Source organism: Hypanus sabinus, chromosome 30, assembly GCF_030144855.1.
Source record: "Hypanus sabinus isolate sHypSab1 chromosome 30, sHypSab1.hap1, whole genome shotgun sequence".
In the NCBI taxonomy this organism is placed as follows: domain Eukaryota; kingdom Metazoa; phylum Chordata; class Chondrichthyes; order Myliobatiformes; family Dasyatidae; genus Hypanus; species Hypanus sabinus.
The window spans coordinates 23,428,115-23,445,710 of record NC_082735.1 but is presented as its reverse complement, the minus strand read 5'-3'; positions in this window follow the sequence as shown (position 1 = coordinate 23,445,710).

Here is a 17,596-nt window from a genome sequence, read left to right as displayed (position 1 = left end):
ACAGAGGACTTTAGGGTTATAGGAAAAAGGTGGGAAAGTGGAGTCAAGGTTAAGACCAGATTCCACTGATTTCACTCAATGATGACACACGATTTGGGGAACCATGTGGCCTTTAACAACTCTTATTGCTTCTACTTTTTATCATACTGAAATTTTAGCGCCAGCAATAGGATAATATTTTCCCTGCAATCTTTCACAATGAGCTGACTGTGAAGCATTCAGTGCTATTCTCCTGGTTAAATATCTTAGTATTATTTTAAGTCAAATTTTCGATGTCATTGATCATATCTCTTTGAATACCTTAGAAACATATGAAAAAAAGATTTGTAGTTTTTGTATAAAGCACTATAAGTCAAGTCACTTTTATAGTCATTTTAACCATAACTGCTATCTACAGTGCATGGTAAAAATGAGACAACAATTTTCAGGACCATGGTGTTACATGACACAGTACAAAAACTAGACTGAACTATGTAAAAAAACAAAAATAAAACAACTACACTAGGCTACAGACTGACCCAGGACTGCATGAAGTGCACAAAACAGTGCAGGCAATATAATTAATAGGACAATAGGGCAGTAAGGTGTCAGTCCAGGCTCTGGGTATTGAGGAGTCTGATGGCTTGGGTGAAGAAACTGTTACATAGTCTGGTAGTGAGAGCCCAAATGCATCGGTGCCTTTTCCCAGATGGCAGGAGGGAGAAGAGTTTATATGAGGGGTGCTTGGGGTCCTTCATAATGCTGTTTGCTTTGTAGACAGTGTGTAGTGTAAATGTCCGTGACGGCAGGAAGAGAGACCCCGATGATCTTCTCAGCTGAACTCATTATCCGCTGCAGGGTCTTGTGATCCGAAATGGTGCAATTTCCAAACCAGGCACTGATGCAGCTGCTCAGGATGCTCTCAATACAACCCCTGTAGAATGTGATGAGGATGGGGGGTGGGAGATGGATTTTTCTCAGCCTTCGCAGAAAGTAGAGGCGCTGCTGGGCTTTCTTTGCTATGGATCTGGTGTTGAGAGACCAGGTGAGATTCTCCACCAGGTGAACACCAAGAAATTTGGTACTCTTAACGATCTCTACCGAGGAGCTGTCGATGTTCAGCGGGGAGTGGTCGCTCCGTGCCCTCCTGAAGTCAACAACCATCTCTTTTGTTTCGCTCACATTCAGAGACAGATTGTTGGCTCTGCACCAGTCCATTAGCTGCTGCACCTCCGCTCTGTAGGCTGACTCATCGTTCTTGCTGATGAGATCCACCACGGTCGTATCATTGGCAAACTTGATGATGTGGTTTGAGCTGTTGTAGCACAGCTTTTCAAGCAACTATTGCTTAAAGATTTGAGAATAATCAAAAATATTTTTTGAAAGACATTTAATTTTATTTATCAGAGATTAGATCCTAAATGTTACTATCTACATTCACTTTACCAACTTCTCACCTAACTCAAGTCCTTCAACCTTACGGGCGTAGGCCACCAACAGCAGTTTACCAGAGTCCTCTGAACTGGATGAAACTTCTAAAATCTGTCCAGGTGTGGCCCATCTTCAACGATCCTTCCTCTCCCAAGGATGGGGTTTTTGGAGTTCATGTTGCCGTTTCTATAAATCTGGGTTTTCACAGATTGGGGTTGCTAGCCCCACGCCCAATTCTCCTCCTTTCACAACCAGGCCTGGGATCATCCCGTGGCAGAGCTCACTTTATCAAGCAATTCTCTACTTTTGCCAGCTATAGGCCAAATCACAAAACTTTTCATCATCAAGCACTGCTGAAGCTTTTGAGAGACTGTTAACCATGATCCAGCCTGTCAGACATCAGTGGAGACAGGACACTAGACTTAATTGTAACTAAGACCACTGTATCCCTTCCTGAATAAACACAGACCTTAAGAAGGTGGACAACTACCTCGTCCACACCAGTCACCTGTAGGGAACTGACACTCCAGCTGAGCTTGAAGGATCTGCTATGGAGTGTCCTCACCACCAGCAAAGCAAGTTTTCAGTGCTTGTATGTGAGTCCTTGTACACTTCATATTCTGCTAAATGATTTCAATAGTCTCTTGGAAACAAATCATTTTATTGACATGTGATCAAATGTGTTTACCTGTAGAGACTTTCCTATGGGGGACAGATGGTGTGGCAAAATCCAACTGGATTGGACATTCTGCTGCACCATCAGTCAATCTTTACAACATCAGGGCAACAACATTTTAAAAACAGACGATTTATTTTTCAAAAATATATATTATTCAGTAAAAGTTACTACAATGAAGACATGCCTTTATGCTCATTGTGTGAAAAATCGAAACATTCCCTCACGCTGCACCAAGTTTCAGCTTATCCAAGGGGTCACGTGATGTCGTGCCATTGATCGGACGCTTCCCTGAATAACTCCTACAAAAAGTTCTTTACAACCTGTTTATAACCTCTCATATAACCCTAACAAAAGCAATGGCTAAAAGGAAAACTCGTGGAAATCCTACTGGCGCTGGTGCTGCCGGCCTTGCACACCCGGTCAGCGTCTGGAGATGAGGGAGGCTGGAGCAGTGCTGGTGGGACCTGCTCATCGGACGGTTCCCCGAGCCTGCGGAAGGCCTGAGGATGGCGGCAGCGCGACGCGGTGATTGCTCGGGCAGCGACCTCGCGGCCACGATTCATGAGTTGGCCGATGCAGTCCGGACTTTAACCGGTAGGATGGACAAGTTCGAGAGTCATTTAGATCTTATCATTCAAGAATCTAAGGAAATTAAGCAGACTTTGGAATTTTTGCATACCTTGACACTGTCTTATCCCCCCCCCCCGTTCAATCTCTTCCCACCTATGCTCGTGACACTTCTCACACTTTGAATTTTTTCAATGATTTTAAGTTCCCTGGCCCCCACCGCCTTATTTTCACCATGGATGTCCAGTCCCTATATACCTCCATCCCCCATCCGGATGGTCTCAAAGCTCTTCGCATCTTTTTGGATTCCAGACCTAACCAATTCCCCTCTACCATCACTCTCCTCCATCTAGCAGAATTAGTTCTTAACCTAAATAATTTCTCCTTTGGCTCCTCCCACTTCCTCCAAACCAAGGGTGTAGCCATGGGCAGCCGTATGGGTCCCAGTTATGCCTGCCTTTTTGTTGGCTTTGTGGAACAATCCATGTTCCAAGTCTATATGTGTATCCGTCCCCCTCTTTTCCTTCGCTACATCGACGACTGCATTGGCGCTGCCTCCTGCACACATGCTGAGCTCGTTGACTTCATTAACTTTGCCTCCAACTTTCACCTTGCCCTCAAATTTACCTGGTCCATTTCTGACACCTCCCTCCCCTTTCTTGATCTTTCTGTCTCCATCTCCGGAGACGGCTTATCTACTGATATCTACTATAAGCCTACAGACTCTCACAGCTACCTGGACTATTCCTCTTCCCACCCTGTCTCTTGCAAAAATGCTATCCCCTTCTCACAATTCCTATGTCTCTGCCGCATCTGCTCTCAGGATGAGGCTTTTCATTCCAGGACGAAGGAGATGTCTTCCTTTTTTAAACAAAGGGGCTTCCCTTCTTCCACCATCAACTCTGCTCACAAACGCATCTCTCCCATTTCCCGTCCATCTGCCCTCACCACATCCGCCCGCCACCCCACTTGGGATAGGGTTCCCCTTGTCCTCAGCTACCAACCCACCAGCCTCCAGGTCCAACATATAATTCTCCGTAACTTCCGCCACCTCCAACGGGATCCCACTACCAAGCACATCCTTCCCTCCCCCCCCCCCACTTCCTGCTTTCTGCAGCAGGGATTGCTCCCTATGTGACTCCCTTGTCCACTCGTTCCCCCCCCATCCCTTCTCACCGATCTCCCTCCTGGCACTTATCCTTGTAAAGGGAACAAGTGCTACACCTGCCCTTACACTTCCTCCCTCACCACCATTCAGGGCCCAGACAGTCCTTCCAGGTGAGGTGACACTTCACCTGTGAGTCAGCTGGTGTGGTATACTGCATCCGGTGCTCCCGATGTGGTCTTTTACATATTGGTGAGACCCGACACAGAGTGGGAGACCGTTTCGCTGAACACCTATGCTTGGTCCGCCAGAGAAAACAGGATCTCACAGTGTCCACATTTTAATTCCACATCCCATTCCCAAACTGATATGTCTATCCATGGTCTCCTCTACTGTCAAAATGAATTCAAACTCAGGCTGGAGGAACAACACCTTATATACCGGCTGGGTAGCCTCCAACCTGATGGCATGAACATTGACTTGTCTAATTTCTGTTAATGCCCCTCCTCCCCTTCCTACCCCATCCCTGACATATTTAGTTGTTTGCCTGTTCTCCATCTCCCTCTGGTGCTCCCCCCTCCCCCTTTCTTTCTCCCGAGGCCTCCCGTCCCACGAGCCTTTCCCTCCTCCAGCTCTGTATCACTTTCGCCAATCACCTTTCCAGCTCTTATCTTCATCCCACCCCCTCCGGTCTTCTCCTATCATTTCGCATTTCCCTCCACCCACTACTTTCAAATCTCTTACTATCTTTCCTTTCAGTTAGTCCTGATGAAGGGTCTCGGCCCGAAACGTCGACAGTGCTTCTCCTTATAGATGCTGCCCGGCCTGCTGTGTTCCACCAGCATTTTGTGTGTGTTGTTGTTTGAATTTCCAGCATCTGCAGATTTCCTCATGTTCAGACGTTGGAATCTCTAAATTCACAAACCCAGGATTTAGAAAATAATACAAAGGATGTTGGGATTAGATTACAAAGCCTGGAAAAAGAAAAAGATACCCGGAGGATTGAGAAAGTAAGAATAATGGATAAACTGGAGTCCCTTGAAAACTATGGTGGTGGCATCCGTCGGTCTTGAGCGACCATGGATCTGCACCTGGAGTTTCCAGGGCGCAGGCCTGGGCAGGGTTGTATGGGAGACTCTCCACACCACCGATGTTGTCCAAGGCAAGGACACTAGGACCCAAGCAGCTTGGCACCGGTGACATCGCAGAGCAATGTGTTGTTACGGGCCTTGCTCAAGGACACAACACGCTGCCTCAGCTGAGACTCGAACCAGTGACCTTCAGGTTACTAGTCTGATGCCTTGCCCACTAAGCCACGCGCCAACACACACGAAAACTACAGCAGAAGAAATAATATCAAAATAGTGGTTTTAAAAGAGGAACTGGAAGGAAGAGACACAGTAACTTTCTTTCAAGAATGGATCCCCAAAGTTCTGGGGGAAAAAGCATTTTGATAAAGAATTAATTATAGAACGAGCCCATAGGACTTTAATCCTCCAACCACTTCCAGAGCAAAGGCTGTGCTCTATACTTATACGCTTTTTGAAGTATCAAGATAAACATGAAGTATTACGAGCTGCAGCAATAGAGGTCAGAGAGAGAAATGGCCTATTAGAGTTTGAAGGGTGTAAGATACCCTTTTTTCCAGATTTTAGTGTGGCCTTGTTAAGAAAATGGAAAGACTTTGACTTAACAAGGAGGTTATTAAAGAATAAAGGTCTTCAATATTCTTTATTATATCCAGCAAAGCTGAGAATTACTCTGTCGGATGGAGGGAGTAACTTTTTACTAACCACCAGGAGGCGATAAACTTTATTCAAATGATATCTGAGACATCGTGATTCAGAATATTCTTCTGGAACAAGAAGCCTAGAAAGATGCATCTTGGACAAAAGATAGAAAGAAAATTGTTTGATTTTCTTTATTAATATAGATTAATTTTAAGAACATTATAATCTTGAACTTCGAATCTATATGATTATGGATGAAGATAATTATGATTTAAAATATTGATTATGCATGGTCTTTTTGAATTATACTACTTCTTAGGAACTATATAGTTCATCTAATTTTGTTATAAGTAGTATGAATAGTTTTGATTATATAGATATCATCTTCTGATATGTTTAATTTTTGGTATGCTGGATATGTATTAAGTTATAATATTTGGGGTTTAAGTTTCATTGAATTCTCTTTATTTGGATATATTGCTATATTAATGATATTTATTTTCAATATTATAGGTTATGTTAGATATTTAGTAATAACGGGTGTGTTTTTACAGATAATTTGTTTTTACAAAATGTTACAGATGTTTAATTAAGGAGTTATTGGGGGAGTGGATAATTTTTTTCTCTTATTTTTAAAGAAAAGATTAATTATGTTATTTGTTAAAGAATGTCCATCTTTAGCGCGATGTTTATCGGACCCCACAGTAAGAGGGGTTAAGGCGCCGTAGACTTGGAGCGCCAGTTGGGAGGGTTTTTCTCCTTTTCTTTTTTTTTAATTTCTTTTTTTTCTTTTAGTTTCTTTCCTCTTCGGTTTCCTTTCTATTTTCTATACTCTATTGAGAATGGCACCAAATATCTCAGAGTCACTCAAAGAAGTGGGATTAATTTATACTTCGGGGGCAGGATTTATCAACTAATAAAATCTGATAAATATGTATAGAGCAATTACATTTTAAGTCTTAATGTTAATGGAATAAATGGATCAATAAAAAGGAAAAAAGTCCTGGCATATCTTTAAAAAAATCATATTGATAGTACCTTTCTTCAAGAAACTCATCTTACTAGAACTTCGACATTCACTCTCAGATAACCAATGGAGTAAAATTTATTAGTTAGTCAATAATTCATCTATCTGCGCATGCCATATTTTAATTCAGTTTAAGATAGTACACAGGGCCCATATGTCCAAAGATAAATTGGCGCATATTTTTCAATAGACAATAGACAATAGGTGCAGAAGTAGACCATTCGGCCCTTCGAGCCTGCACCACCATTTTGAGATCATGGCTGATCATCTACTATATCCTAATATGAGCTCTATTTGTGACAGATGTAACGCAGAAGTGGTTACTCTAACCCATATGTTTTGGTCATTTGTAGGTTTAAATAATTTTTGGAGGAATGTGTTTGGAATATTATCTAAAGTTATAGATATAACTAATCCACTTACAGCAATTTTTAGGATTTTTCCAGAGGAAGCAAGCAAAGTGTCTGCTTCTGCCCAACATGTGATAGCTTTTTCAACTTTACTGGCTAGGAGAGCTATTTTGCTACACTGGAAAGAATCTAACCGGCATACTGTTTTCTATTGGCTCTCCTCCATTATGTCATGTCTAAGTTTGGAGAAAATTAGAAGCCGGACATTTGATACATCCTTTGATTTTGAACAAGTCTGGCGCCCCTTTATTCAATATGATTTAATTTATCTTTATTTGTTTATTTTTCTTTATTCTCTTTGGGGAAAATCCTTATTCATGAAGGTTCGGATGACTGGAAGGATGTGTTTTTTTTCTCTCTCTCCTTTTTAAAATTTTATCCTCAATTGGACTGCCCAATCTTTCTTTTTCTTTCCTTTTTTTTCTTTGTCTTTTTTTATTTCTGATTAGTTAGTGGGTTTTCTTTTCTTTATCAATAAAATTTCCAATCTTTGTTATGATCGCTATGTGGAGTTGTAGTTACTTTTTGACCATTATATATATAACAGCATAATATTTTACCTATTTGATTTTGACATCATATACATTCTGTTTTTATTATTGCTGTTTATATGTCTTTTATATTATCTACTTGTTAAACTCCTCTTTCGATTAGTATATTCTTTATATGAAAGTCAATTAAAAAGATTGAAAAATGAAACCCATCTTACAGTGACAGAACATAAATTAAAGAGAGGATGGGTTGGTCAAGTAATAGCATCCTCCTTTAATTCTAAAGCCAGAGGAGTGGCAGTATTGATAGGGAAGAATTTGCCAGTGAAGGTGGAGGGTACTATCACAGATCCGGCTGGAAGATTTGTTATGGCCAACTGTCAAATATATTCAGAATCCTGGACACTTTTGAATTTATATGCCCCCAATTATGACGATGAGAAATTTATCCAAAATACTTTTCTGAACGTTGTCCAAGGAAATGAAAATATCTTAATTGGAGGGGATTTCAATTTTTGTCTGGATTCAATTTTAGATAGATCAATTAAAAAAGTCAAGAAAGTCAGGGCAGCAAAAACCTCCCTGGCCTTCATGAAGGTCTTGAATATAATAGATGCTTGGAGATGGCAGCATCCAAGGGAGTGAGACTACTCTTTCTATTCAAAACACTATGATTCCTACTCTAGAATTGACTTATTTTTAATATCAGCAAAATTAGAGAGTAGGATCATTCAAACAGAATATGCCGCAAGACTACTCTTCACCTTTAATTTTATCAATTGAAATGCCTGATAAACAAAAAACATGATATAGATGGTGTTTTAATCCTTTGTTGTTGAAAAGACCAGAGTTTTCCAGTTTTATTGGAGCTCAAATAGAATTGTTCTGTGACATGAACTCACCCTCTACTGCCAATAATTTCTTATTATGGGACACAGTAAAAGCATATTTAAGACAGATAATTGGATATGTTAATATATAATTGGACATATATAAATATGTAACAGAATTAAATGAATTGGAGAAAGAAATAACACAATTAGAAAAAGATTGTCAGAATTCAACAAAAGAGGAAAATGATAAAAAATTAATAAATAAAAAATTAGAGTATAACACAAAACAAACCTATAGAATAGAAAAAATGATACTAAAATCAATACAACAATATTATGAATTAGGAGAGATAACCCATTAAGTACTATCTTGGCAATTGAGGGTTGAAGAAACCTCCAGAACAATAAATGCGATTCAAAGAGGGGAAGGTAAGATTTCATATAAGCCAAAAGGAATAAAAGATATTTTTAAGCAGTTCTATTTTGAACTATTTAAATAAGTATCAGTGGGTGACTCACTGAAATTTGATGATTTCTTGTCTAAATTACAACTTCCCAAACAGAATCAACAAGATCAGGAAGAATTGAATGCCCCTTTTTCTAGGGATGAAATTGAAAAAGCCCTGGGCTTATTACAGGCTAATAAATCGCCAGGTGATGATGGTTTCCCCCCTGAATTTTATAGAGAATTTAAGGATCAATCAATGCCCCTTTTTATGAGGGTTGTGACCCAGGCTGAGGAGACCCATACTCTACCGGAATCCTTTTCAACAGCAATTATTACGTTAATTCTTAAGAAGGATAAGGTCTGCTAAAACCAGCACCTTATAGGCCTATCTGACTTTTAAATGCGGACTATAAAATTATAGCAAAGGCATTGTCTAATAGATTAGCTCGATATCTGCCAAAATTGATTAAATCCGATCAAACAGGATTTATTAAAAAATGACAATTATCTGATAATATTGGCAGACTATTGATTATATTACATTTAGGTAAGACGAAGGTGGACTCGACTGTAGCAGTGACTTTAGATGTTGAAAAGGCCTTTGATAGACTTGAATGGGATTTTTTATTTAAAACAATGGAAAGATTTGGTCTGGGCCAAATATTCATAAATTGGATAAGAGCACTTTACCATCAGTCTAAGGCCAAAATAATTACAAATGGGCAGATTTCATCAGTTTTCTCTCCACATAGATCTAGTAGACAAGACTGCCCACTATCTCCCAAGAGAGCCATTGGCTCAGGCTGTTAGACAGGATCCAGATGTAAAGGGGTTTAAAGTGGCCCAGGAAGAATATAAAATTAACTTATTTGCTGATGACATTTTAGTATATTTGGCTGACCCGGCTGGCTCTTTGGTAAGACCTAGGGCCTTACTGGACAATTATGGTATAGTCTCGGGATATAAAATAAACTGAAATAAAAGTGAAATTTTACCTTTAGGTAGAGGAGACTATGCCCAATATCAATATGGCACTCAGTTTAGATGGGTTAAATCTGACAAGAAATATCTGGGGATTAAGTTTAGTCGTAATTTGGATGACCTGTATAAACTTAATTATTTCCCCTTGCTGCAGAACATTGAGAAGGACCTACGTAGGTGGACAAACCTGCCCATCACACCGATGGGTGGGGTAAACTGTATAAAAATGAAGATAATGCCAAGTATTCAGTATTTTTTTCAGTCTTTACCTATCCCATTATCCAATAATTTTTTAAAAAGATTCTCAATGGACATATTTGTCTATTTTTATGGTCCGGTAAAATATCTAGCATCTCCATGGAAAAATTGACCTGGGACTATAAATTGGGGGGGGGGGGGGGGGGTTAAAATTACCAGATTTTAAAAAATAATATTTAGCTGCACAAGCACATTTTATTGCTTCTTTTTCTGATGAGATACTATTGCTTCGTGGGTTTCAACTGGCTTATATATGGTAGGAGAAGAGATGGCAGAAGGATTTATATATAAATGGGACTCCAAATTAATTAAAAAGTAAACAAACAATCCTCTACTGAGACATGGAATTTATGTCTGGGAAAAAAATTAAAACAATTTATGGGTCTAAAAAAAGGAATATCCTCAAAGGCGCCTCTATCTCAGAACAGATTAATACACATGACTCTGGGTAATAAATTTCTAGTCACCTGTTATCAACACGGTATCAGGCGTGTTGAAGATTGTTATAATCAGCAGAAGCAATTTATGTCTTTTGAGGGACTTAAAAACAAGTATAATTTATCTAATAACACATTCTTCTGCTATCTCCAATTACGATTTTTTTTGAGGGACTGTTTGGGTCCATCATTGGCCCTACCACGGTGTTCAGACATGGAGATTCTAATTCGAAAGGGGAATACAACTAAATTTATTTCTAATATGTATTCTTTATTCCGGGATCAATGCCCAAAGCTTGGTATATCCAGATCGAGGGAAAGATGGGAGTCGGATTTGGGCATTCCAATTGATCATCAATGCTAGTCACATTTATCTTTGGATAATGTTACCACTCTTATCCACTCTAGATACAGAATGATACCTTTTAATTTTTTACATCAGCTGTATCTCACACCTGAAAAAATACATAAAAATAAACCAGAAATTCCTGGTAACTGTTTCAGGGGTGGCATAGATGTTGGTACCTTTTTGCATCCCACCTGATATGCACGTAATTGAGATCATTTTGGATAGATCTGGGGGAGGTACTGGGAAAGATTCTGGGGATGGATTTCCCCCTAGACCCAGAATTGTTTCTTCTGGGGAACTTAGCAGTTTTGAAAGTTAACCTCCCCAGGAATAAATCCAAATTTATTAAAATTGCACTGTCAGTGGCCAGGAAATGCATAAGAGTAATGTGGAAATCCGATTGCCTTGTACATATTGATCGATGGAATAAAGAAATGCAAAGTTGTATACCCCTTGAGAAGATTACTTTACCCTTAGGAATGGATGCACTATGTTCATTGAGATTTGCCAACCATATTTGGATTACTTAAATGCTCAGATTGTTTATCCTATTTATTTTAATTTTTAAAATTAATATATCTCTTATAAGCTAGTTTCTTAAATTTGTATTTCAAGCTGACTCTGAGAGCTGGATGCCTACTCTTTTTCCTTTTTTTCTCTTTTCTTTCTTCTTCTTTCCTTTCCATTCTTTCCTCGGTCTTTTTTTTTCTCCCTCCTCTTTCCCAAATTTGGGGAGATGGTGTTGGGATAGGGGTTCTTTTTTTTTTTCTCGGACTTATTAATGTATTTGAATTATTTTTTTTCAATATGTATTAATGTCACAGTGACAATTGTATTAATCGAGTCCTTGTATTCCTTCTTTAAAAAGTTTAGATAAAATATATTTTTTAAAAAAGTTTCAGCTTGTCCCTCTGCATTCCCTCATGTGCAGCCCCTTACACAGGGCAAACAACAAGTTTCGGCAGACTGAAGTCCATCATTCGCCCATGTGATTGACCTGCAGAAGCAGTCGATGTTCAGGAGCAGCCGCTGCAGAGGATCCCTGTACTGCAGAGCTGTGTGAAATTTACCACGGCAAAGACAACTGTAACTCCTTCCATACCTTCGTAGCAAACCATCTCCAGCCATCTTATCCACACCAAGGGTAACAACCAGTGGGATTGAGGTTCCAATTGTGCACAGATAATTTGACAGGTGTTGGGGGAGGGGGGCTTCCTGCAAGACGAACGAGTCTTGGCCTTTTTTCCGAGTTTGGGCAATTCTGACAAAAGTCTTTTGGATGGTCTGCTTTGGACACCATTCCAGGGGTTTCAACATCATCTTCGCCAGCAGGGCATCCAGGACATTAAGTACCTGTATATGCAACCACGGGCACAACTCACTTCACCACTCAGTGTATCTTCAAAAGGCAGCGCCTCCAATTCAATTCAAGTTTAATAATCATTAAACTATCAATGAATACAGCCAAACAAGACAGGGCTGCTCTGGGGACAAAGTGCAAAACATAGTTCCAAACGTCATACAAGATAGCAAGCACATAAAGCTATCAAGAAGATACAACCGTGCAATAAAAAAGTCCAGACCCCATCATGAATGCCACAGGAATCTACAGTTGACCACTAAACAGCTTTTCTTCTGCTGAGTGAACACTGGGGGGGATGGGGGCAGCACAAATCTAGCCCGGACACTGTGCCACACCAGCATCAGTGGACCCTACTGGCTTCAGTGCCTCTCTCTTTGGTGCCTGTAAACAGGCGACACGTTGAAGCCTCACTGCCTGACTGTCTGAGAGACTGTGTGACTTTCATCACCAAATCACAGCCTCTCTAATAGAGTACAGTACTGGACAGGGTACTACTCTTGACATCAATTTATACTAAATGCCCTCTTCCAGTGTATATCCATATCCCACCATTCCCTTCATTTTTCATGTGTCTCCTTAAAAGCCTCTGAAACTCCACTAAACAGCCTGCTTCCATGACTACCACTGGTAACCCATTCCAGGCATCAAGCACTCTCTGTGCAAAGAAACTTACTGCACCCCATGTCCTCTTAAAACTTCCCCCATTTTACCTTGAAAAATGTTTGACCTTGACCTCCTATCCATTTCCTCTAGAGTCTCCAGTGCAATATTTGAAAACCATGTAGCATCAAATAAGCAAATCCTCTGACACTTCATCCACTTTTGAACACCTCATCTTATTCTACTCGCTTTGCCCCTTATTTAAAATCATCTCTATCAGATGCTTTCACTGCTTTTTCCTTCAGATTCTTCATGAAATCACAAAATGGAACAACTGAGAAATGGGCAATGCAGATTGATCATCAGGAACCAGTTGACATGAATCCTACACTAATCTCATTTATTCTCTCAGCTCCTCTCCCCTTAGATTTTACTGCCCAGGGTCTATTTACAGTAACCAATTACGGTAAACAACCCACACAGCTTTTGGATTTGACATCCCTGGGGCCAGACTTCATTGAATTCTGAAGGACGATGGGCGGGGGTGCATGGAGGATCTCATTGAAGCCTATTGGAGAAGGAAGGGAATAGGGAGGATGTGGAGAGGTAGTTCCCATTCGTAGAAGAGTTTACATTCCATGCACATAACCTCAGAATAAAGGAATATCCTTTTAAATCTGAGATGAGAAGGTATTTTTTCAGCAAGAGGGTGAGGAATCTGTGGAATTTGTTGCCACAGAGATTGGTGGAGCTAAATCATTGGGTGTATTTAAGGGAGAGACTGATAGGTTCTTGACTGGTATGGGTGTTAAGAGTTGTGGGAAGAATGGGTTTCAGATGAAAGTCAGCCATGATTAAATGGCTGACAGACCAAATGACTTGATCTGTACCTATATCTTATGGGATATGTGAGTAAACCTGAAGGAAACCCATGCAGTCATAGCCAGAAGGGCAGTATCAAAACAAATTCACTGCAGTTCTGAGGTAGTTGTTCTACCAGATCCTGCACCGACAATTCATCTGTCCTTTCACTGACCGTACCTCATCTTTGAGTTAGAACCATAGAACATTACAGCACAGAAACAGGTTTTTTGGCCCTTCTTGGCTGTGCCCAACCATTTTTCTGCCTCGTCTCACTGACCTGCACCAGGGCCATATCCCTCCAAACCCCTCTCATCCATATACCTTTCCAAGTTTTTCTTAAATGTTAAAAGTGAGCCCACATTCACCACTTCATCTGGCAGCTCATTCCACACTCCCTCCACTCTCTGTGTGAAGAGGCCTCCCCTAATGTTCCCTTTCAACTTTTCCCCCTTCACCCTTAACCCATGACTTCTAGGTTTTTTTCTCCCCTAGCCTCAGTGGAAAAAGCCTGCTTGCATTCACTTTATCTATACCCATCATAATTTTATACACATCTATCAAATCTCCCCTCATTCTCCTACGCTCCAGGGAGTAAAGTCCTAACCTATTCAACCTTCCTCTGTAACTCCATTTCTCAAGTCCCGGCAACATCCTTGTAAACCTTCTCTGCACTCTTTCAACCTTATTACTATCCTTCCTGTAATTCAGAGACCAAAACTGCACACAATACTCCAAATACGGTCTCACCAATGTCTTATACAACCTCACCATTACATTCCAACTCTTATACTCAATACTTTGATTTATAAAGGCCGATGTACCAAAAGCTCTCTTTACAACCTTAGCTACTTGTGATGCCACTTTTAGGGAATTGCATATCTGTACTCCCAGATTCCTCTGTTCTACTGCACTCCTCAGTGTTCTACCATTTACCTTGTATGTTCTACCTTGGTTTGACCTTCTGAAGTGCAATACCTCACACTTGTCTGCATTAAACTCCATCTGCCATTTTTCAGCCCATTCCTCCAACTGGTCCAAACCTCTCTGCAAGCTTTGAAAACCTTCCTCACTGTCCACTATACCTCCAATCTTTGTATAATTAGCAAATTTGCTGATCCAATTTGCCACATTATCATCCAGATCATTGATATAGATGACAAATAACAAATGGACCCAGCACTGATCCCTGTGGCACACCACTAGTCACAGGCCTCCACTCAGAGTAGTAATCCTCCACTACCACTCTCTGTCTTCTTCCATTGAGCCAATGTCTAATCCAATTTACTACCTCTCCATATATACCTAGCTACTGAATCTTCCTAACTAACCACCCATGCAGGACTTGTCAAAGGCCTTACTGAAGTCCACGTATACAACATCCACTGCCTTCCCTTCATTCACTTTCCTGGTAATTTCCTTGAAAAACTCCAATAGATTGGATAAACATGACCTACCACGCACAAAGCCATGCTGACTTTTTCTAGTAAATCCCTGTCTATCCAAATACTTATAGATCCTATCTCTTAATATTCCTTCCAATAATTTACCTACTACCGATGTCAAACTTATCGGCCTATAATTTCCCAGCTTGCTTTTTGAGCCTTTTTCAGAGAATGGAACTACACGAGCTATCCTCCAATTCTCCAGCACCTGACCAGTGGATGTCGACCTTTTAAATATTTCTGTCAGGGTCCCTGCAATTTCAACACTAGACTTCTTTAAGGTCCAAGAGAATACCCCGTCAAGTCCTAGGGATTTATCTACTCTGATTTGCCTCAAGAGAGCAAGCACCTCCTCCTCTTTAATCTGTATAAGTTCCACGTCCTCCCTACTTGGTTGCCTGTTTCCATAGACTCCATTCCAGTTTCCTTAGTAAATACAGATACAAAAAACCCATTTAATATCTCTCCCATTTCTTTTGGTTCCATAAATAGCTGACCACTCTGATCTTCAAGAGGACCAATTTTATCCCTTACTATCCTTTTGCTCTTAACATACCTGGAGAAGCTCTTAGGATTATCCTTCACCCTGACTGCCAAAGCAACCTCATGTCTTCTTTTAGCCCTTCTGATTTCTTTCTTAAGTATTTCCTTACTCTTTTTATATTCAAGCATCTTATTCAAGCATCTTATTTCCTCCCTGTTGCCTATACATATTATACATCTCTCTCTTCTTCTTTCTCAAAGTGCCAATAACCCTTGAGAACCAAAGTTCCTTATTCTTATTCATTTTGCCTTTAACCCTGACAGGAACATACAAACTCTGCGCTCTCAAAATTTCTCTTTTGAGGGTTGCCAGAGAAAAACCTGTCGCAATCTACGCTTTTTAAATCGTTTCTCATTTCTTCAAATTTGGCCTTTTTCCGGTTTTGAACTTCAACCCGAGGACCAGATCTATCTTTATCCATGATCAAGTTGAAACTAATGGTGTTGTGATCACTGGAACCAAAGTGTTCCCCTACACACACTTCCGTCACCTGCCTAATTTATTTACTAATAGGAAATCTAATATTGCATCCTCCCTAGTTGGTACATCCTTATATTGATTTAGAAAACTTTCCCGAACACATTTTACAACTCTAACCCATCTAGAACTTTAAAAGTATGGGAGTCCCAATCAATGTGTGGAAAATTAAAATCCCCTACAATCACAACTTTCAGTCTCCTGCAGTTGCCTGCTATCTCTCTGCAGATTTGCATCAACAATTCTCACTGACTATTGGGTGGTCTATAATATAACTGTATTAATGTGGTCATACCTTGCCTGTTTCTCAGCTCCACCCATATGGCCTCAGTAGACAAGCCCTCTAATCTGTCCTGCCAAAGCACTGCTGTAATATTTTCCCTGACTAGCAAAGCTACCCCCCCCCTGCCCCCACACTTCATCTCTCTGCCTCTGTGACATCTGAAACTTCAGAACACTGGAACATTTAAGCTGCCAGGCCTGCCCCTCCTGTAGCCAAGTTTCAGTAATGGCTCTGAGGTCATAATTCCATATGTCAATCCAGGGCCTCAGCTCGTCTGCCTTCCCCACAATACTCCTCGCATTGAAATATACAAACCTCAGAAGATTATCGCCACCACACACAAACTTACTATTTGTGACTTTGCATGAACTACTAACATCATTTATTTTTATCCCCGTTCCACTACCTACTCTGGCACTCTGGCTCCCATCCCCTTGCAAATCTAGTTTAAACTCTCCCCAATAACACTTGCAAACCTCCCTGCAAGTATATTGGTTCCCTTGTAGTTCAGGTGTAACCCGTCTCTCTTGTACAGGTCCCACCTGTCCCAGAAGAGGTCCCAATGATCTAGAAATCTGAAACCCTGCCCCCTACACCAGTTTCTCAGCCACGTGTTCATCTGCCAGAGCATCCTACTCTTACCCTCACTGGCACGTGGCACAGGCAGCAATCCGGAGATTACTACCCGGATGTAATAGAGAAATGGAGGTCATTTAAGGGTGAAATTATGAGGGTACAGAATCTTTATGTTCCTGTTAGGTTGAAAGGAAAGGTTAAAGGTTTGAAAGCACCATGGTTGTCAAGGGATATTAGAAACTTGATTCGGAAAAAGAGGGATGTCTACAATAGATATAGGCAGCATGGAGTAAAGGAATTGCTTGAGGAATATAAAGAATGTAAAAGGAATCTTAAGAAAGAGATTAGAAAAGCTAAAAGAAGATACGAGGTTGGTTTGGCAAATAAGGTGAAAGTAAATCCGAAAGGTTTCTACAGTTATATTAAAAGCAAGAGGATAGTGAGGGATAAAATTGGCCCCTTAGAGAATCAGAGTGGTCAGCTATGTGTGGAGCCGAGGGAGATGGGAGAGATTTTGAACGATTTCTTCTCTTCGGTATTCACTAAGGAGAAGGATATTGAATTGTGTAAGGTGTGGGAAACAAGTAAGGAAGTTATGGAACCTATGACAATTAAAGAGGTGGAAGTACTGGCGCTTTTAAGAAATTTAAAAATGGATAAATCTCCGGGTCCTGACAGGATATTCCCCAGGACCTTGAGGGAAGTTTGTGTAGAGATAGCAG